Genomic DNA, 22,674 nt, shown 5'->3' with positions numbered 1-22,674 from the left:
GTTGTGGGCATCAGACTCGAGTGCTGTGATGCGAAATTTGGGCTTATTGTTGGAGGGAAATGGAAGGCTTGGAGGGCTCTGAGCAGGAGGTGATGTGACTTTGTTAAAATGAGGAAAGTCAGAGGGAGACAGAGTCAGGGACAGAAAATAAGACACAGATCCAAACTGAGGCAGACAAAGAGTGAGCTGGGCAGAGACCAAGAAGTGGCAAAACAGACACATTGAGAAAGAGAGATTCAGAGGGGACAATATAGACACAGACAGAGAGGGCACAGAGCAGGTCTGACAGCTGGTGATGTGAGTCACTTCCCCTCTGTGGGCCTCAGATTCCCCGCCTAGGACTTCCTAATGAATTCCTTCCTTTCCTGAGCTTTGTGGAGACTGGGAGATGGTCAGAGACAGAGGTGCACATCAGAAATCCAGAAGTGACCATCACCTTGTCTTCCTCGACCTGAGTCACTTGTACTGGTCCCTTGGGCTCTGGTGGAGAGGCGGAAGTGCAAGGTCCAATTCCACCTCATTCCCCTATACTCTGCTAGGCATCCTCTGTATCCCCAGGCAAGCAGGCTAAACCCCACCCATCACAGAGTTCCTCACACCCTCCTTCTCCCCCTCCCCGTCATCCATCTCACCAGTTATATATACCCAACGTTCTCCAGTCCCCTCTTAGTTCAGCCCGCTTCCCAGTTACGCTTCTGGTTAAGCACCGCCCAGCTACCCAGACCCAACGCCGCTAACCTGATAAGCCGCACCCCTCCCAGCACCTGTCCCACTCACCTGCGCTCATCTCGCCCCGCCAGCAGGAGAGCGCGCCGAAGCGCACGGCGTGGAAGAACACCGACTTCGCCGGCTGCCCGGGGCTCACGCCGATGCACACGGCGGGCAGCTCGGAGCCTGGCCCGGTCAGCAGTGAGAACACCGGCAGAGGCGTGGGTAGCGGGAAGAGCACCTGCTGCGGGCCGCTCGGGAAGGGGCGGACTCAGAGGAGGTTTGGGGCGGGGCCTGTGAGGGGCGGGGCCTTGGAAGAGAGTCGGCCTGGGGCTCCCGAAGGATTTCCGGAGCCCTCAGTCTTGGGAGGTGCCACCTAGAAACTTGAGGGGCTGAGGCTTCAGAGGGCTTAGAAGTTGAGGGGTGTGGTCTCAGAGTGGGCGTGGCTTCCACTAGGGGGCGTGCCGCCTTGGTGACAGCAAGGCCGGGCCCCCCAGGGGGCGTGGCCTCCGAGGCACCAAAGTCTTAGAGGCTCCAAGAACCTGAATAGGGTCTCCTAAGAGACCTGGCGGGGCACTGGGCCTGAAGAAGAATAAGGCCCGGGGCGAAAGGCGGGGCTTAAAGAACCGGAGGGCCTCAGAAGGAGGAGCCTCCAGGTGAGCGGGCTCTTGGGGAGATTGGGAAGAGACCTCGGGTGGAAGCCCGACTTCAAAGAGCTCTCAGCAGAAGAGTGGAAGGCCCCCGCCACAGAACCTGACAAAGTCCCCAGTGCTTACAGGCCCCCTATCCGGACCAGCAGGAACTTGTTCACGGGCTGCTACCACTGAAGCAGGACCACGGATGTCTCCAATGCCCCACACAGGAACGGGCCCCCGGAGCTAGCGCCCTCCGCTGTGGAGGTGGGGAAGGATGGGTTAGGGTCAATCCTGTCTCCCCTGCCCCGCGCCCCCAAAGGCCACACATCTTTCCCCGGGCTCTGGACACCCTGCCTTAATTCTGCAACCCTCTTCAGTGGCTACAGTCCAAGTCATGCCCCTGGCCCCGCTCCCCTCTGAATATCCACGAGATTCTCGCTCACCCACACAGCACGCCTGGCAGCCTTTGGTATCCTGGATCTTAGTGGAGACCATGTTCTTCCTGCAGAACAAGGTAGGCGTGAGTCGGGGTGGGGGTGGGGTTTGGGGGCAGGAATCAGATATTAGAGGGTTCTGTGGTTCCACTGGGGTCTCGTACCTTGCTAGGAGCCGGTGGGGACTGATGTGAGCACTGGGGCTTCCTGCTCTGGCCTCTTTCCGTTCCAGCAAGCCCAGGATGCTATGAGAATATAGGAGGGGGGTCTTTCCTGCAGGGTGTGTGTATTTAGGGGAAGCAGTAATTTATAGGGCAATGCACACTCCCAGCTTTCCCCATCCCTTCCCTGGGCCACATTCCTTTGAAATGCCCAACGCTTTAAGTCTCAAGCACCTGTATTTCTTCGCTTCTCACTTAACATATTTTAAATGCCCACGGGAGGCCAGGCAGTGTGCTTGGCTCTGGTGAACAATGGTGCCTAAAATAAGTATGTTCCTAACCCTAGTGGTGCCTGTAGTCACATGAGAAACTATGGACACTTAACCAGTCAGCTGAAGTTACACATATTACAAAAGTTTAAGAAGAAACATACCTAGAGATTCTGTAAAAGTTTCTCATCCCACATGTGATATTAATGAGCTCACAAATCCTATCTGGCTTGGTGTTTCCTCACAAATGAGAAATTCTTTACACAAAGCGTTTCTAAAACAATGACACAAAATTTTAACGTACAGCTCACTCACTCTAGTTAATAAAATGTGGGATAAGGTCTGTCATATGACCATCAAAGAAATGTAAAGACTAACTCACTGTAGGAATGACCTCAAAACTGACTTGAGACGTGGCAGTATTGTGAGCCCCATTGTACAGATGGGGAAACAGAGGCTTGGGAAGCCAAAGTCTCTTGCCCCAAGTCCTACATTGAAAACGTGGCTGGGATTTGAATTGTGGGCTCTGTGGTAGGGGATCCTAAGTGTTTTTTTCAGCTGTGCCCAGCTAGCTCCCACACCCTGACCATTGACTCCTTAAGTTCTGACCCCCCCACCCCAACCCATCCCTACCAATCCACAGCCAGACCTGAGAGAGACATGAGGACATTGTTGATGGAGAACACCAAGGTAGTCGGGCTAGAAGAGAGCTGCAGACGATGGAGGAGACAGCTCCTGTAAGACACCAGCACCTCCCAGTTCCAGCCTCCCACCCTTGGCTCACCCGCGGTGCCGCCTGGCCCTCACCATCTCCAGCGTGGCCTCCAGATCATTTCGGTTCAGAATGAAAATGCCTTCCTCAGCTCCCAGGAGTAAGTGCTGGTCTTGGGGAACAGCTATGAAGATGCTGGGACCTGCCTCATCATCGAGGACCTCCCAGGCCCCCTCATCTGACCCCAAACACGGGTACTCTGTTCCCAGCCCTGACCCTCAATTCTCTACTTGCCTCCAACACTGACATTTCCAGTCCCTGTTTTCCCAAATCTGAACTCAAACCCTGACCTGTTCCCTGGAGCCGGTCTCATTCTCCCCAGCCTCTGACCTCCCCCGTTCTGCTGGTTCTTCCATCTCTGACCCACAAATCCTGACCCTCTGTCTCCTCAATTCTGACCTCAACACTAAACATGCCTCCCGTAATAGCCCTCTAAATTCTATCCCCCCTTCTCACCAGTTTGCTCCCTAAATGCTACTCCTATCTCAACACTGATCCTCAAATTCAGATGCCCTGACGTATAGCTTTTTCTGTCCAGTGTGACAGAAAGTAAATTCTAATACTGTTTCCTTAACGTTTACCCTTCACTGACCTTGTCTCCACATCTTTGATCCCCAAATACTTTCCCTTTCGGCTACATTCTAATCCCTAAAACTCCTGACCCCATAATGCTGATCTTCGCCTCTCTGCCACTAACCTCCAACTGAGGTAAATGGGGTCCATCTGTCCCTAGGCTTGTACTCCAAACGCTGGCCTTTCTGCCTTATCTGACACTCCTGGCCTCCAAACTCTAATTTTTCTTGTTTTCACCCTCAAACTCATCTTCACTCTACCCATCTTTGATCCTTAAACCCCAACTGTCACCCCTGGCTCTGCCCCCAACACAGCTCGTCCACTCCAACCCCATTAAGACCCTCCCCTTGTCTCTGCATCTGTACCTCCATTAAGGACCCTCCCCATCCCCATCACATACTCTGAGACTCTCCTGAATGCTCACATTTGTTGGAGGGGTGTGTCGAAGCCGCCGTGCTGTGGATCCGGAGAGGGCAGCCATTGAACAACTTTAGGAGAAGGGCACAACCCTGGGGGGGCCATAGGGGCAGAGCAGCAGCCCATCCAGCAGAAGAGAGGAGGGGACAGGAAGGTGCCCTGGTTAAGACTCTGGAGAGCCAAGGTTCATATCCTGCCTCTGCCTCCTCAAAGGTTTATGACCTTCGAAATCTACTTACCCCGCTGTGCCTCAGTTTCCCCATTTTGAAATGGGAGACAATGTCTAACTCTGTGCTATCTAACTCCATCTGTGAAGGCATATATCATGTAAAGACATCAGGTCAGTGTCTGGCACAGAGGAGTTGCTCAACAAATGTCACCTGTCATCATTATTAGTCTTCAGCCCCGCAACCCCAACCAGGCATCCCCAGCCCCGATCAGAGGTGTGAGTCCTCAGCACAGCTGGCCTCACCTTTCTCTTCATCTTTTCCTTCATGGGGGGCAACAGCGGGGGCTGGTCAGGCTCCCGGAGGGCTGGGTTCCAGAGTGAAGGTTCTGAGATGGGGTGGGGAAAGTCAGCCCCCAAAGCACACCCTGCTCTGCGCAACCCCCACATCTGCCCACCTCCTACCCCCGCCTGCCCTGTTACCTGCATGAGCGGTTAGGTGGGGGCTTCGGGTGACTGCGGGAGGCTTAAGTTGGGGTGTGTGGCGGGAGGCCCACTGGCACAGTGGACCAGTACTCCTGGGCTCAGCTGCCCCTCATCCGCAGTCTCCCCAGGACCCTCGACAGATGGAGAACGGAACTTGGGCTTTGGAAACAGAGAGGGAGTGTGGGAAAATACATGAGATGATCTCTGAGAGAGGGCACCCTGCAGTATGCCCCTGCCAGAACTGATGCTTCATCCTGGGTCTGACCCTCCCCACAATATCCGACCACCACTCCAGCCTTCCCATCTAACCGCCCCCCCAACAACATCAACATATTCTGGCAAATAAAGGGTGAAACCTGGGTACAGCAGGAGTTTCCAAGGAAAAACTACTGATGAGTGTATATCAGGCTAATTATTTTGAGTCCCACACCTAGGTTCAGGGATCCCACTTCCAGATCCCTGTGGGATCATCATGATGGTCCTCCAGGACTTCAAGTGACCTAGTGTCCTAGACTCCAGCCCTGGAGAGCTCGGTATCCCAGCATCTGTGGACCCTTGCCTCCTGGACCTAGCCCCCCAGCTGTGGCCCAGGACCTAACTATGGGGGGTAGAGGAGGAGGTATGTCTTCTGCGAGGGTGGGGCTGAAACACACAGATGGGTTAAGTGGGGAAAGAGGGTTTTGGGAGCAAGAACTGGGTTGGGGTAGGGCTGGAAGTCTGAGCTCATGATGGCCAGGATTTGACTGTGTCTGGGCTGGAGCTGAGGGTGAAAGGACTAATAACCATGACAATCATAGTAACAGCAACACTTGGATATCAGTGTTTATATTGCATTAGGTCTCTGCATCATCACAACCACCTAGTAACACAGGTCCTATGAGCTCCTGGTGGTCGGGTTCTCCCTTGGTGCCGGTCATGACGCATGGGAGCCTACTACAGACGAGATGTGTGGAATGGATCTCCCGCAGGCCTGTGGCTGAGAGAGATGGGGACCTGGGTTGATTCCTGGGGTTGAGGTTGAGTTCTGGGACTGAGGGTCTGGAGGGGGCAGAATTCCCAGGGGCTGAGATTCAGTCTGAGTTTGGGTGAGAAGATAAAGAAAGATGAGGTCAGGGGTTGGGGGTTATGGCTGCAGTTGAGGTCTGGGTGTTGGAGCAACATCTAGGAGGAGCTGGGGACTTGGATGTGGCAGGGGGTCCAAGGTTGAGTTGGGGTGAGGTTAGGGGTCAAGGGTTGGTGGGGAGGAGAGTGGGGGCTGGTCTGTACCAAGAGAGATGTTGGGATTTCTTCCCTGCTGGTGATTGTTTCCACAAGCTGTATGAGGACCAGCTTAGCTGAGACACCCACAGGTGGCCCTTCACACCCACTTCAAGTGCCTTATTCTTACAGCAAGCCACTTAGTCCCCAAATCCCTCCTCCCAAGTCTGCTTGGGGAGAGGTGACCATGTGCTGTAGAAATAAAGTCTGTGCTACTTCCCTGATGTTGTACTGGATCATTGAAATTTGGGGGGCGTCAGTAGGCATCCAGGAATTCGGCACTCCTCCCCTTCCCCCAGAAATCCAAGATGACAGCAGAGGGTAAAATCACGTTTATTGGGAGACACAGGCATATCATGACCACAATATTGTGTCCACTGTGGAGGGGAGGGTGTACAGAGACTGATTCCTAACACACACCCCCAACCCCAGGGACTCATTCCTGGATATAGAGGTTGCTGGGGGCAGTAGGATCATCTGCTGGGCGTGTCTCCACTACCACAGGCCTGGGGAAGGAAGAGAAAAATCAGTTTACCCATTCATTTGTTCATTCATTCATTCATTCATTCATACATTCACAAAGAAGTCTACAGAGTGTGTGCCAGCACAATGCTAGGCTTCAACAGTGCGAGAGCAGGCAGGGCTCCTGCTGTCGAGGAGCTCAGTCTGGAGAAGCAGCCAGACATGAATCAGTGAATGACGTGAGTGCTGGGTACTAGGATGTGGCAGGGGCTCCAGGGTTGAGTTGGGGTGAGGTTAGGGGTGAAGGGTTGGTGGGGAGGAGAGTGGGGGCTGGTGTGGGAGGGTCAGGGTTAGGGTGAAGGTAGGTGTGGGTACTGAGTGTCCAGCCAGGGGTCACGGCTGAGTGGTGGAAGGAAAGCAGGGGCTGAGGTTGGGGTCATGGATGGTGGGGCTTGGTGGGGTCTGTGGCACTCTCTCACATGTCCACGTTGTCGTAGTCATCTTCGGACTCTGACAGGTTCCTCCTGAGGAGGGACAGGCATGAGCCTCGGGCGGTCCCCACACATATCCCAGCCCCCCTCCCACGCTGAGGGTCCCTGACCTAGGACTGCTGCTCTTGAAGCCTCCAGGGGGTTGTAAGCGAGCCTGTGGGATAGGAAAGGGTCAGCAGTGGCCCAGGGGTAGGGGAGGGCGGCGGGGCAGTGGGGAGGCATCTCACCTTGTCAGCTGTGGGTCTCGACTACATGCCTCTGAGCATCATGAACTCTATGTGCCGCCATGGGGTTTGGGGTGGGGTGGTATGCAGGTGACACACAGTGAGCTGGGGACATGGATTCGGGAATAGAAAGAATAGAACTGGGGTGTGGGTGTGGTCTGCAGCCAGGATCTTAGGACTGGAGCTGTCCCTTCAGGCGAGGGATCTTGGTTTACAGGGGTCTCATTTTGGGGTCAAGATTTGTGATCAGGGCGATGGGGGCTCAACATGGTTATAGAGTGTTTGTTTTTAGATTCCACTTGGGTATCTGGGATCAGAACAAGGTTTCTGAGGTCTCTGGGAGTCCTGGTGGTTATAGGAAATTTTATGGGTTCCGTGTGCAGAGTGGAGAGGTAGGGGTCTCTAGAATCATTTTGTAGATGAGGTTCTCTGGGGCCTCTTGTGGGATCAGATGGTAATGGGGGGCCTCTGAGGGTCTGTTTAGAAGTGAGGAGGATCTCTGGGGTCTCTGGCAATCTGATGAGGGGATTACAAGGGTCTCCAAAGCTTAAGGATTCTCTACTGACGACAGCAGTTCGCAACTGGGATCCCCACAGAGCTGGATCGATGGGTGGATCAGATCCGCCGAGGGATGGCGGGGGGTAGCTGGGCAGAGCGGCAGCCGCGTCAGGCCCACCGGCCTCCAGCAGCCCAGTCTGGAGCCCTCGGCTCTCCCGTAACCTCTGTGCCCCCAGCTCTGTGCCAAGCCCCCCATGCTCCCTGGCTTTTCTCCTTCTAAGAGAGGCAACAAGGGGACACCCCAGGCAGGGGAGCAGCCTGAGCAAAGGTGGGGACCGTCCAGTGCTTTTGTCATCCAAGCAAGGCCCACTCACCTCAGGCTCCTCATCTTCAATCTCGCCAACAGCTGCCCCCTTCCCTGGGTTCCTCAGTTTGTCAAGAAGCTCTAGGATCAGGCCTCTGTTTAGCCCAGGCTGGGACAACAGTCGGTGCTGGGGGTGGGAGGAGGAGGCGGTCAGCAGACAGAGGGCTGGGCTGCAGGGAGAGGGCTGGCACAGGGGCTTGAGAACCCATCTAAGGGAATCTGGCGGTGAAGGTGCCAATAGAGGAAGAAGGCGGGGAAGTCTGGGCAGCTGCCACCTGGGGGATTCTGAGGTGTCTGAAGGGATCAGACGAATTTAGAGAAGTTGGAGAATTCCAGAGGTGTCTCGGGTGTCCCCTGGAATTCCAGAGAACCCCCAGGAATGGGTCCTGAAGCCGTTGGCAACTTGTGAGGTTTTAGAACTCAGCATATCTTGGGGGAAAGGTCTGGGGTACAATTTGGAGGGTCTTGGAAGGCGGAGCCCTGGGGATTTCAGAGGGAGCAGGGAATTTGAAAGGGCCATAGGCGTTCTGTGGAATAAAATCATCAGTGTTCTAGGGAGCCGAGGGAGGCCCTGGGGGGGTTCTCACAGGGGGTGAGTTTGGGAAGGCGGCTCAGGGAGGGGAGGTTTACACTGAGCATCTTGGTGGCGCCAGGTCATTTCTTGGCGCTCTTGGTGAGGGTGACTTTGACGAAGATGTGGAAGGCAGCCGACCTTGGGAAGAAAAAGGCAAGTACTGGGGGAGGGTACAGTTCAAGTGTTAGAGCGCATGCTTAGCATGCAGGAAGCCCTAGGTTCAACCCCCTCCTCTAAAAGTAAATAAATAAATAAATAACCCCCCCAAAAGGCAAGTTCTTGGCTGAGGGGACCAGAGACCCTCCCATCAGACCATCAGCCCTGACTCTGCCCTCTCTCCCCCGCCTTCCCATGACTCTCTCCTACCATTTGCCTTTTTCCTTTAGCCGAGGAGGCTGATAGCCACTCTTGGTCATGCGGAAGAGAATTCTAGAAAGCAAGGACAGAACATGGGATTCAGACTTCTCTGTGGAGGTCAGATCTCACGATGTGAGGGACCCCCGATGGCACTGTGGTCAGGAGAGAGCAGTGAGGGTCAGGAGGAGAATGAGGGGTATGTTTTACGATGCATAGGACGCCACTTCCAGGGGATGCTGCTCATCATGTTACAGAGTTGCAGAGGGTTCGGGGGAGCCTCAAGGCAGGACTCCCTGCACTGGGGGCTCCTGGTGTGGACTGGAGAAAATGCTTTCTGGGTTGAGGTTCTCGGGTTGGGCTCGAAGGGAGAGGGATCCCCTGTAGGGGGGTCTTGATGTGGGGAAGCAGGCGGGGGTGGTGTTCAGGGTCAGAGTCGAGTGGGATCTCTGGGACCAGGGGACCTGCCACATCTGCCTACCTGAGAGGGTGAACGTGAAAGAGTGGTGGCTGTAGCTCGGCTAATTCCATGTCTGTGATGCCCAGAGACCAGATGTCACACAGCTAGTTGTATCCCCCCTTCAGGGCCACGGCCGCCACTTCCGGAGCCATCCTAGGGGCAGAGACCCTCAGAGAGCCAGGGGTGACATGATGAAGGGGAGGGGAGACTCCTAGGTAGGGGGTGGGGGGACAGGAGAGAGACAGGGAGCGAGCCGGAGAATGGGACACAGAGAGAGTTGGATGCAGACACAAAGAGGCAGAGAGACAGAAGTAAACACGGAGAGAGGTAAAGACAGAGAGTCAGAGATAGACTAGAAAACATAGACAGAGAGAGGCAAAGAGACAGGGAGAGCCACAGACTGAAACAGACAGAAAAGACAGCCACGGATAGGTATGGAGAGACAGAGATCAGGATCAAAATCAACACAAACACTGAGAAAAACACGTGGAGGGGAGACATGCACAGAAAGACCTAGGGAAATGGAAAACTCAAGGGAGAGCCACAGAGTACACAGAACGCTCAACAGAGAAAGGCAGAGGAAGGGCAAAAAGGCAGGATGGAGATTGCCAGAGATCCATGGTGGGGAAAGCCGCTGCCCATCACCACCAACCCCGCACCACCCCTGGCTGCCAGCCAGGCACCCCTCAACAGTAGGGTGTCCCAATGAAAGAGAGGCGTCGAGCCAGTTTGGCCCCGATCTGGGCCGATATACCAAAGTCAGCTGGAGGCAGATGGAGAGACATACTGACCTAGGGTCCCTGTCCCCTCTGGCTCCCAGCCAGTCCCCCTCCCCACCCCCACCAGCCACACTCACCCAGTCTGACCTCCCCAGGGTCGTTGATGGGGATGTTGGTTCCCTGGGGAAGAGTTGGGGGATCAGAGGCTGTCACAGACACCCCTCCCTCCTGCCAGCCCAACTCTGCCTCTGCTCCCTGGTCACACACTGCCTGAGCCCTCCAAATACCACTACCATCTCCCAGAGGCCCCACCCACCAAGGCTACTTTTCTGCCCCTAGATCACCTTGATGTCCCGGTGTATCTTCTTCTGTGAGTGTAGATAGGCCAGTCCCTGGGGAGGAGGATGGAGAGTGGGGCTGTGAGTGTTCTGGGGGTGTGAGCAGAGCCCTGCCCCCACCCAGACCCACCAAGCATCCCCTCACATGGAGCACTTCCCGGCAGACATAGCTGATCTGGAGCTCTGACAGGCGGCCTGTGACTGCAAAGGTCACCCCGGCATGGTGTCAGATGGGGACCAGGAAACCTGGCCCCAGGAGCCCCTGGCTGCCACCCACACCACGTACCACATGGGGAGGGGGTAACATGAGGGGACAAGGAATGGTCAGCAAAAGAGAGAGGCAGCGATACAGGGAACCAGAGGCCAGAGGGAGATAGATTCATTCAACCGACTACACATTTACTGTGTGCCAGGTGCCGAGGTAGGCAATGGGGACACAGCTGTGGACATAGAGACAGAGATCCCCACCCTCGTGGAGAGAATATTCCAGTGGGGGATACGGACAGTAGACAAGAGAAAAGGAGAAAGAAACAGTATGTGAGATGCGAATAAATAGAAAAAACAAAAGCAAGAAAAGACAACAGGAAATACGTGTAGGAAGGGGTATGACGTTTCATACTGGGTGATCAGCGAAGGCAACTCTGAGAAGGTGACGGGGTTGAGGATGGGAGCATTCCCACTCAACGTGAACAAGATGAGCAAGTGCAAAGGCCCGGAGGTAGGAAAGTGCCTGGTGGGCCTGAAAAGTGGCAAAGTGGGCGGAGTGGAGAGAAGGTGGGTCAGCCTGGGGTGGTTGTGGGCATCAGACTCGAGTGCTGTGATGCGAAATTTGGGCTCATTGTTGGAGGGAAATGGAAGGCTTGGGAGGGCTCTGAGCAGGAGGTGATGTGACTTTGTTAAAATGAGGAAAGTCAGAGGGAGACAGAGACAGGGACAGAAAATCAGAAACAGATCCAAACTGAGGCAGACATGGAGCGAGCTGGGCAGAGACCAAGAAGTGGCAAAACAGACACATTGAGAAAGAGAGATTCAGAGGGGACAATATAGACACAGACAGAGAGGGCACAGAGCAGGTCTGACAGCTGGTGATGTGAGTCACTTCCCCTCTGTGGGCCTCAGATTCCCCGCCTAGGACTTCCTAATGAATTCCTTCCTTTCCTGAGCTTTGTGGAGACTGGGAGATGGTCAGAGACAGAGGTGCACATCAGAAATCCAGAAGTGACTGTCACCTTGTCTACCTCGACCTGAGTCACTTGTACTGGTCCCTTGGGCTCTGGTGGAGAGGCGGAAGTGCAAGGTCCAATTCCACCTCATTCCCCTATACTCTGCTAGGCATCCTCTGTATCCCCAGGCAAGCAGGCTAAACCCCACCCATCACAGAGTTCCTCACACCCTCCTTCTCCCCCTCCCCGTCATCCATCTCACCAGTTATATATACCCAACGTTCTCCAGTCCCCTCTTAGTTCAGCCCGCTTCCCAGTTACGCTTCTGGTTAAGCACCGCCCAGCTACCCAGACCCAACGCCGCTAACCTGATAAGCCGCACCCCTCCCAGGACCTGTCCCACTCACCTGCGCTCATCTCGCCCCGCCAGCAGGAGAGCGCGCCGAAGCGCACGGCGTGGAAGAACACCGACTTCGCCGGCTGCCCGGGGCTCACGCCGATGCACACGGCGGGCAGCTCGGAGCCTGGCCCGGTCAGCAGTGAGAACACCGGCAGAGGCGTGGGTAGCGGGAAGAGCACCTGCTGCGTTCTGCACGGGAAGGGGCGGACTCAGAGGAGGTTTGGGGCGGGGCCTGGGAGGGGCGGGGCCTGGGAGGGGCGGGGCCTTGGAAGAGAGTCGGCCTGGGGCTCCCGAAGGAGTTCCGGGGCCCTCAGTCTTGGGAGGTGCCACCTAGAAAATTGAGGGGCTGAGGCTTCAGAGGGCTTAGAAGTTGAGGGGTGTGGTCTCAGAGTGGGCGTGGCTTCCACTAGGGGGCGTGCCGCCTTGGTGACAGCAAGGCCGGGCCCCCCAGGGGGCGTGGCCTCCGAGGCACCAAAGTCTTAGAGGCTCCAAGAACCTGAATAGGGTCTCCTAAGAGACCTGGCGGGGCACAGGGCCTGAAGAAGAATTAGGCCCGGGGCGAAGGGCGGGGCTTAAAGAACCGGAGGGCCTCAGAAGGAGGAGCCTCCAGGTGAGCAGGCTCTTGGGGAGATTGGGAAGAGACCTCGGGTGGAAGCCCGACTTCAAAGAGCTCTCAGCAGAAGAGTGGAAGGCCCCCGCCACAGAACCTGACAAAGTCCCCAGTGCTTACAGGCCCCCTATCCGGACCAGCAGGAACTTGTTCACGGGCTGCTACCACTGAAGCAGGACCACGGATGTCTCCAATGCCCCACACAGGAACGGGCCCCCGGAGCTAGCGCCCTCCGCTGTGGAGGTGGGGAAGGATGGGTTAGGGTCAATCCTGTCTCCCCTGCCCCGCGCCCCCAAAGGCCACACATCTTTCCCCGGGCTCTGGACACCCTGCCTTAAATCGCAACCCTCTTCAGTGGCTAAAGTCCAAGTCATGCCCCTGGCCCCGCTCCCCTCTGAATATCCACGAGATTCTCTCTCACCCACATAGCACGCCTGGCAACCTTTGGTATCCTGGATCTTAGTGGAGACCATGTTCTTCCTGCATAACAAGGTAGGCGTGAGTCGGGGTGGGGGTGGGGGTAGGGGCAGGAATCAGATAGTAGAGGGTTCTGTGGTTCCACTGGGGTCTCGTGCCTTGCTAGGACCCGGTGGGGACTGATGTGAGCAGTGGGGCTTCATGCTCTGGCCTCTTTCCTTTCCAGGAGGACCAGGATGCTATGAGAAGACATGTGGGGGGACTTTCGTGCAGGGTGTGTGTATTTAGGGGAAGCAGGAATTTATAGGGCAATGCACACTCCCAGCTTACCCCATCCCTTCCCTGGGCCCCATCCCTTTGAAATGCCCAAGTCTTTAAATCTCAAGCACGTGTATTTCTTCGCTTCCCACTTAACATATATTAAATGCCCACGGGAGGCCAGGCAGTTTGCTTGGCTCTGGTGAACAATGGTGCCTAAAATAAGTATGTTCCTAACCCTAGTGGTGCCTGTCGTCACATTAGAAACTATGGACACTTAACCAGTCAGCTGAAGTTACACATATTACAAAATTTTAAGAAGAAACATACATAGAGATTCTGTAAAAGTTTCTCATCCCACATGTGATATTAATGAGCTCACAAATCTTATCTGGCTTGGTGTTTCCTCACAAATGAGAAATTCTTTACACAAAGCGTTTGTAAAACAATGACACAAAATTTTAACCTACAGCTCACTCACTCTAGTTAATAAAATCTGTGATAAGTTCTGTCATATGACCATCAAAGAAATGTAAAGACTAACTCACTGTAGGAATGACCTCAAAACTGACTTGAGACGTGGCAGTATTGTGAGCCCCATTGTACAGATGGGGAAACAGAGGCTTGGGAAGCCAAAGTCTCTTGCCCCAAGTCCTACATTGAAAACGTGGCTGGGATTTGAATTGTGGGCTCTGTGGAATGGGATCCTAAGTGATTTTTTCAGCTGTGCCCAGCTAGCTCCCACACCCTGACCATTGACTCCTTAAGTTCTGACCCCCCCACCCCAACCCATCCCTACCAAACCACAGCCAGACCTGAGAGAGACATGAGGACATTGTTGATGGAGTACACCCAGGTAGTCTGGCTAGAAGAGAGCTGCAGACGATGGAGGAGACAGGTCATGTAAGACTCCAGCACCACCCAATTCCAGCCTCCCACCCTTGGCTCACCCGCGGTGCCGCCTGGCCCCCACCATCTCCATTGTGGCCTCCTTATCATTTCGGTTCAGAATGAAAATGCCTTCCTCAGCTCCCAGGAGTAAGTGCTGGTCTTGGGGAACAGCTATGAAGATGCTGGGACCTGCCTCATCATCGAGGACCTCCCAGGCCCCCTCATCTGACCCCAAACACGGGTACTCTGTTCCCAGCCCTGACCCTCAATTCTCTACTTGCCTCCAACACTGACATTTCCAGTCCCTGTTTTCCCAAATCTGAACTCAAACCCTGACCTGTTCCCTGGAGCCGGTCTCATTCTCCCCAGCCTCTGACCTCCCCCTTTCTGCTGGTTCTTCCATCTCTGACCCACAAATCCTGACCCTCTGTCTCCTCAATTCTGACCTCAACACTAAACATGCCTCCCGTAATAGCCCTCTAAATTCTATCCCCCCTTCTCACCAGTCTGCTCCCTAAATGCTACTCCTATCTCAACACTGATCCTCAAATTCAGATGCCCTGACGTATAGCTTTTTCTTTCCAGTGTGACAGAAAGTAAATTTTTATACTCTTTCCTTAACGTTTACCTTTCACTGACCTTGTCTCCACATCTTTGATCCCCAAATACTTTCCCTTTCGGCTACATTTTAATCCCTAAAACTCCTGACCCCAAAATGCTGATCTTCGCCTCTCTGCCACTAACCTCCAACTGAGGTAAATGGGGTCCATCTGTTCCTAGGCTTGTACTCCAAACGCTGGCCTTTCTGCCTTATCTGACACTCCTGGCCTCCAAACTCTAATTTTTCTGGTTTTCACTCTCAAACTCACCTTCACTCTACCCATCTTTGATCCTTAAACCCCAACTGTCACCCCTGGCTCTGCCCCCAACACAGCTCGGCCACTCCAACCCCATTAAGACCCTCCCTTTGTCCCTGGATCTCCACCTCCATTAAGGACCCTCCCCATCCCCATCACATTCTCTGAGAATCTCCTGAATGCTCACCTTGGGTGGAGGGGTGTGTCGAGGCCGCCGTGCTGTGGATCCAGAGAGGGCAGCCATTGAACAACTTTACGAGAAGGGCACATCCCTGGGTGGGCCATAGGGTCAGGGCAGCAGCCCATCCAACAGAAGAGAGGAGGGGACAGGAAGGTGCCCTGGTTAAGACTCTGGAGAGCCAAGGTTCATATCCTGCCTCTGCCTCCTCAAAGGTTTATGACCTTTGAAATCTACTTACCCCACTGTGCCTCAGTTTCCCCCATTTTAAATGGGGGACAATATCTATCTCTGTGCTATCTATCTCCATCTGTGAAGGTATACACCATGTAAAGACATGAGGTCAGTGTCTGGCACAGAGGAGTTGCTCAAGAAATGTCACCTGTCATCATTATTAGTCTTCGGCCCCGCAACCCCAACCAGGCATCCCCAGCCCTGATCAGCGTTGTGAGTCCTCAGCACAGCTGGCCTTACCTTTCTCTTCATCTATTCCTCCTTGGGGGGCAACAGTGGGGGCTGGTCATGTTCCCGAGGGCTGGGTTCCACAGTGAAGTTTCTGAGATGGGGTGGGGAAAATCAGCCCCCAAATCACCCTCCCGACCTGCCCTACCCCAACCTATGCCCACCTCTTATCCCAGCCTGCCTTGGTACCTGAGTGAGCGGTTAGGTAGGGGCTTCAGGTGGCTGGGAGTGGCCAAAGTAGGGGGGTGCGAGGGTGAGACCCACTGGCACAGCAGACCACTATCCCTGGGCTCAGCTGCCCCTCATCCGCAGTCCCCCCAGGACCCTCGTCAGATGGAGAACGGATCTTGGTTTTGGAAACAGAGAGGGAGGGTGGGGAAATACATGAGATGATCTCTGAGAGAGGGCACCCTGCAGTCTGCCTCTGCCAGATCTGATGCTGCATTTTGGGTCTGACCCTCCCCACAATATCCGACCACCACTCCAGACTTCCCCTCTAACCGCCCCCCCCAAGAACATCAACAAACTCCGGCAACTAAAGGGTGAATGCTGGGTACAGAAGGAGTTTCCGAGGACCAGCTACTGATGAGTGTTCATCAGGCTAAATATTTTGAGTCCCACCCCTAGTTTCAGGGATGTCCCCTTCCACATCCCAGTGGGATCATCATCCTGGTCGTCCCACACTTCAAGGGAACTAGTGTCCTAGACTCCAGCCCTGGAGAGCTTGGTATCCCACCATCTGTGGACCCTGGCCTCCTGGCCCCCAGCCCACCAGCTTTTGCCCAGAACCTTACCTTGGGGAGTAGAGGAGGAGGTATGTCTTCTGCGAGGGTGGGGCTGAAACACACAGATGGGTTAAGTGGGGGAGGAGGGTGTTGGGAGCAAGGACTCGGGTGGGTTAGGGCTGGAAGTCAGCTCAGGAGGGCCAGGATGTGACTCTTTCTGGGCTGGAGCTGAGGGTTAAAGGACTAATAACCATGACGAAGTTAGTAACAGAAACACTTGGGTATCAGTGTTGACAGTGCATTAGGTCTCTGCATCATCACAGCCACCTAGTAACACAGGTCCTATGAGCTCCTGGGGGTCGGATTCTCACTTGGTGCTGGGCACGCCGCATGGGAGCCTATTACAGATGAGATGTGTGGAATGGATCTCCCCCAGGCCTGGGTCTGAGGGAGATGGGGGCCTGGGTTGACTCCTAGGTTTGAGGTTGAGTTCTGGGACTGAGGGTCTGGAGGGGGCAGAATTCCCAGGGGCTGAGGTTCAGTGTGAGTTTGGGTGAGAAGATAAAGAAAGATGAGGTCAGGGTTTGGGGGTTATGGCTGCAGTTGAGGTCTGGGTGTTGGAGCAACATCTAGGAGGAGCTGGGGACTGGGATGTGGCAGGGGCTCCAGGGTTGAGTTGCGGTGAGGTTAGGGGTCAAGGGTTGGTGGGGAGGAACGTGGTGGCTGGTCTCTACCAAGAGAGATGTTGGGATTTCTTCCCTGCTGGTGACTTTTTCCCGCACGCAGTATGAGGACCAGCTTAGCTGAGACACCCACAGCTGGCCCTTCACTCCCACTTCAAATGCCTTATGCTTAGAGCAAGCCCCTTAGTCCCCAAATCCCTCCTCCCAAGGCCGCTGGGGGAGAGGTGACCATGTGCTGTAGAAATAATGTCTGTGCTGCATCCCTGACGTTGTACTGGATCGTTGAATTTGGAGGGGGTCAGTAGGCATCCAGGAATTCGGCCCTCCTCCCCTCACCACAGAAATCCAAGATGACCACAGAGGCTAAAATCACGTTTATTGGGAGACACAGGCATGTGATGACCACTATATTGTGTCCACTGGGGAGGGGAGGGGGTGCAGAGACTGATTCCTAACACCCACTCCGAAACCCAGGGACCCATTCCTGGATAGAGAGGTTGATGGGGGCAGTAGATCATCTGCTGGGCGTGTCTCCACTACCACAGGCCTGGGGAAGGAAGAGAAAAATCTGTTTACTCATTCATTTGTTCATTCATTCATTCATTCATTCATTCATTCATTCATACATACATTCACAAAGAGTCTACAGAGGGTGTGCCTGCACAATGCTGGGCTTCAGCAGTGCGAGAGCAGGCAGGGCTCCTGCTGTCGCGGAGGTCAGTCTGGAGCAGCAGCCCAACATGAATCAGTGAATGACGTGAGTGCTGGGTACTAGGATGCGGCAGGGGCTCCAGGGTTGAGTTGGGGTGAGGTTAGGGGTGAAGGGTTGGTGGGGAGGAGAGTGGGGGCTGGTCTGGGAGGGTCAGGGTTAGGGTGAAGGTAGGTGTGGGTACTGAGTGTCCAGCCAGGGGTCACGGCTGAGTGGTGGAAGGAAAGCAGGGGCTGAGGTTGGGGTCATGGATGGTGGGGCTGGGTGGGGTCTGAGGCGCTCTCTCACATGTCCACGTTGTCGTAGTCATCTTCGGACTCTGACAGGTTCCTCCTGAGGAGGGACAGGCATGAGCCTCGGGCGGTCCCCACACATATCCCAGCCCCCCTCCCACGCTGAGGGTCCCTGACCTAGGACTGCTGCTCTTGAAGCCTCCAGGGGGTTGTAAGCGAGCCTGTGGGATAGGAAAGAGTCAGCAGTGGCCCAGGGGGAGGGGAGGGCGGCGGGGCAGTGGTTAGGCATCTCACCTTGTCAGCTGTGTGTCTGGACTACATGCCTCTGAGCATCATGAACTCTATGTCCCGCCATGGGGGTTGGGGTGGGGTGGTATGCAGGTGACACACAGTGAGCTGGGAACATGGATTCGGGAATAGAAAGAATAGAATGGGGTGGGGTGTGGTCTGCAGCCAGGATCTTAGGACTGGAGCTTTCCCGTCAGGGGAGGGATCTTGGTTTACAGGGGTCTCATTTTGGGGTCAAGATTTGTGATCAGGCGATGGGGGCTCAACATGGTTATAGAGTGTTTGTTTTTAGATTCCACTTGGGTATCTGGGAACAGAACAAGGTTTCTGAGGTCTCTGGGAGTCCTGGTGGTTATAGGAAATCTTATGGGGTCCGTGTGCAGAGCGGAGAGGTAGGGGTCTCTAGAATCATTTTGTAGATGAGGTTCTCTGGGGCCTCTTGTGGGATCAGATGGTAATGGGGGGCCTCTGAGGGTCTGTTTAGAAGCGAGGAGGGTCTCTGGGGCCTCTGGCAATCTGATGAGGGGGTTACAAGGGTCTCCAATTCTTAAGGATTCTCTAATGACGACAGCAGTCTGCAACTGGGATCCCCACAGAGCTGGATCCTTGGGTGGATCGGATCCACCGAGCGATGGCGGGGGGTAGCTGGGCAGAGCGGCAGCCGCGTCAGGCCCACCGGCCTCCAGCAGCCCAGTCTGGAGCCCTCAGCTCTCCCGTAACCTCTGTGCCCCCAGCTCTGTGCCAAGCCCCCCATGCTCCCTGGCTTTTCTCCTTCTAAGAGAGGCAACAAGGGGACACCCCAGGCAGGGGAGCAGCCTGAGCAAAGGTGGGGACCGTCCAGTGCTTTTGTCATCCAAGCAAGTCCCACTCACCTCAGGCTCCTCATCTTCAATCTCGCCAACAGCTGCCCCCTTCCCTGGGTTCCGCAGTTTGTCAAGAAGCTCTAGGATCAGGCCTCTGTTTAGCCCGGGCTGGGACACCAGTCGGTGCTGGGGGTGGGAGGAGGAGGCGGTCAGCAGACAGAGGGCTGGGCTGCAGGGAGAGGGCTGGCACAGGGGCTTGAGAACCCATCTAAGGGAATCTGGCGGTGAAGGTGCCAATAGAGGAAGAAGGCGGGGAAGTCTGGGCAGCTGCCACCTGGGGGATTCTGAGGTGTCTGAAGGGATCAGACGAATTTAGAGAAGTTGGAGAATTCCAGAGGTGTCTCGGGTGTCCCCTGAAATTCCGGACAAGCCCCAGGAATGGGTCCTGAAGCCGTTGGCAACTTGTGAGGTTTTAGAACTCAGCATATCTTGGGGGAAAGTTCTGGGGTACAATTTGGAGGGTCTTGGAAGGCGGAGCCCTGGGGATTTCAGAGGGAGCAGGGACTTTGAAAGGGCAATAGGCGTTCTGTGGAATAAAATCATCAGTGTTCTAGGGAGCCGAGGGAGGCCCTGGGGGGTTCTCACAGGGGGTGAGTTTGGGAAGGCTGCTCAGGGAGGGGAGGTTTACACTGAGCATCTTGGTGGCGCCAGGTCGTTTCTTGGCGCTCTTGGTGAGGGTGACTTTGACGAAGATGTGGAAGGCAGCCGACCTTGGGAAGAAAAAGTCAAGTACTGGGGGAGGGTACAGTTCAAGTGTTAGAGCGCATGCTTAGCATGCAGGAGGCCCTAGGTTCAACCCCCTCCTCTAAAAGTAAATAAATAAATAAATAAATAACCCCCCCAAAAGGCAAGATCTGGGATGAGGGGACCAGAGACCCACCCATCAGACCATCAGCCCTGACTCTGCCCTCTCTCTCCAGCCTTCCCATGATTCTCTCCTACCATTTGCCTTTTTCCTTTAGCCAAGGAGGCTGATAGCCACTCTTGGTCATGAGGAAGAGAATTCTAGAAAGCAAGGACAGAACATGGGATTCAGACTTCTCTGTGGAGGTCAGATCTCACGATGTGAGGGACCCCCGATGGCACTGAGGTCAGCAGAGAGCAGTGAGGGTCAGGAGGAGAATGAGGGGTAAGTTTTACGATGCATAGGACGCCACTTCCAGGGGATGCTGCGCATCATGTTACAGAGTTGCAGAGGGTTCGGGGGAGCCTCAAGGCAGGACTCCCTGCACTGGGGGCTCCTGGTGTGGACTGGAGAAAATGCTTTCTGGGTTGAGGTTCTCGGGTTGGGCTTGAAGGGAGAGGGATCCCCTGTAGGGGGGTCTTGATGTGGGGAAGCAGGCGGGGGTGGTGTTCAGGGTCAGAGTCGAGTGGGATCTCTGGGACCAGGGGGACCTGCCACATCTGCCTACCTGAGAGGGTGAACGTGAAAGAGTGGTGGCTGTAGCTTGGCTAATTCCATGGCTGTGATGCCCAGAGACCAGATGTCACACAGCTCGTTTTATCCAGCCTTCAGGGCCACGGCCGCCACTTCCGGTGCCATCCTAGGGGCAGAGACCCTCAGAGAGCCAGGGGTGACATGATGAAGGGGAGGGGAGACTCCTAGGTAGGGGGTGGGGGGACAGGAGAGAGACAGGGAGCGAGCCGGAGAATGGGACACAGAGAGATTTGGACGCAGACACAAAGAGGCAGAGAGACAGAAGTAAACACGGAGAGAGGTAAAGACAGAGAGTCAGAGATAGACTAGAAAACATAGACAGAGAGAGGCAAAGAGACAGGGAGAGCCACAGACTGAAACAGACAGAAAAGACAACCACGGATAGATATGGAGAGACAGAGATCTGGATAAAAATCAACACAAACACTGAGAAGAACACGTGGAGGGGAGACATGCACAGAAAGACCTAGGGAAAAGGAAAACTCAAGGGAGAGCCACAGAGTACACAGAACGCTCAACAGAGAAAGGCAGAGGCAGGGCAAAAGGCAGGATGGAGATACACAGAGATCCATGGTGGGGAAAGCCGCTGCCCACCACCACCAACCCCGCACCACCCCTGGCTGCCAGCCAGGCACCCCTCACCAGTAAGGTGTCCCAATGAAAGAGAGGCGTTGAGCCAGTGTGGCCTTGATCTGGGCCAATATACCAAAGTCAGCTGGAGGCAGAGGGAGAGACATACTTACCTAGGGTCCCTGTCCCCTCTGGCTCCCAGCCAGTCCCCCTCCCCACCCCCACCAGCCACACTCACCCAGTCTGAACTCCCCAGGGTCGATGATGGGGATGTTGGATCCCTGGGGAAGAGAGGGGGGATCAGAGGCTGTCACAGACACCCCTCCCTCCTGCCAGCCCAACTCTGCCTCTGCTCCCTGGTCACACACTGCCTGAGCCCTCCAAATACCACTACCATCTCCCAGAGGCCCCACCCACCAAGGCTACTTTTCTGCCCCTAGATCACCTTGATGTCCCGGTGTATCTTCTTCTGTGAGTGTAGTTAGGCCAGTCCCTGGTAAGGAGGATGGAGAGGGGGGCTGTGAGTGTTCTGGGGGTGTGAGCAGAGACCTGCCCCCACCCAAACCCACCAAGCATCGCCTCCCCCCACCCAAACCCACCAAGCATCGCCTTACCTGGAGCACTTCCCGGCAGACATAGCTGATCTGGAGCTCTGACAGGGGCCTTGTGACTGCAAAGGTCACCCCGGCATGGTGTCAGATGGGGACTAGGAAACCTGGCCCCAGGAGCCCCTGGCTGCCACCCACACCACGTACCACATGGGGATGGGGTAACAGGAGGGGACAAGGAACGGTCAGCAAAAGAGAGGCAGCAATGCAGGGAACCAGAGGCCAGAGGGAGATAGATTTATTCAACAGACTACACATTTACTGTGTGCCAGGCGCCGTGGTAGGCAATGCGGACACAGCTGTGGACACAGAGACAGAGATCCCCACCCTCGTGGAGAGAATGTTCCAGTGGGCGAAACGGACAGTAGACAAGAGAACTATGTGAAAGAAACAGTATGTGAGATGCGAAGAAATAGAAAAAAACAAAAGCAAGAAAAGACAACAGGAAATATGTGTGGGAAGGGGTATGACGTTTTATACTGGGTGATCAGCAAAGCAACTCTGAGAAGGTGACGGGGTTGAGGATGGGAGCATTCCCACTCAACGTGAACAAGATGAGCATGTGCAAAGGCCCGGAGGTAGGAAAGTGCCTGGTGGGCCTGGAAATTGGCAAAGTGGGTGGAGTGGAGAGAAGGTGTGTCAGCCTGGGGTGGTTGTGGGCGTCAGACTCCAGTGCTGTGATGCGAAATTTGGGCTTATTGTTGGAGGGAAATGGAAGGCTTGGGAGGGCTCTGAGCAGGAGGTGATGTGACTTTGTTAAAATGAGGAAAGTCAGAGGGAGACAGAGACAGGGACAGAAAATCAGAAACAGATCCAAACTGAGGCAGACATAGAGCGAGCTGGGCAGAGACCAAGAAGTGGCAAAACAGACACATTGAGAAACAGAGATTCAGAGGGGTCAATAAAGACACAGACAGAGAGTGCACAGAGCAGTTCTGACAGCTGGTGATGTGAGTCAC

The 22,674-nt window shown here is 54.9% G+C and overlaps 1 pseudogene; it reads right to left on the bottom strand.

Moving 5' to 3' along the window:
• Window positions 1-433: 433 nt before the first annotated feature.
• On the bottom strand, window positions 434-22,277 carry LOC135320967 (uncharacterized; annotated as a pseudogene).
• Window positions 22,278-22,674: the final 397 nt, after the last annotated feature.

Source organism: Camelus dromedarius, unplaced genomic scaffold (assembly GCF_036321535.1).
Source record: "Camelus dromedarius isolate mCamDro1 unplaced genomic scaffold, mCamDro1.pat HAP1_SCAFFOLD_45, whole genome shotgun sequence".
Taxonomy (NCBI): domain Eukaryota; kingdom Metazoa; phylum Chordata; class Mammalia; order Artiodactyla; family Camelidae; genus Camelus; species Camelus dromedarius.
This window is presented reverse-complemented; position numbering and strand designations above follow the sequence as displayed.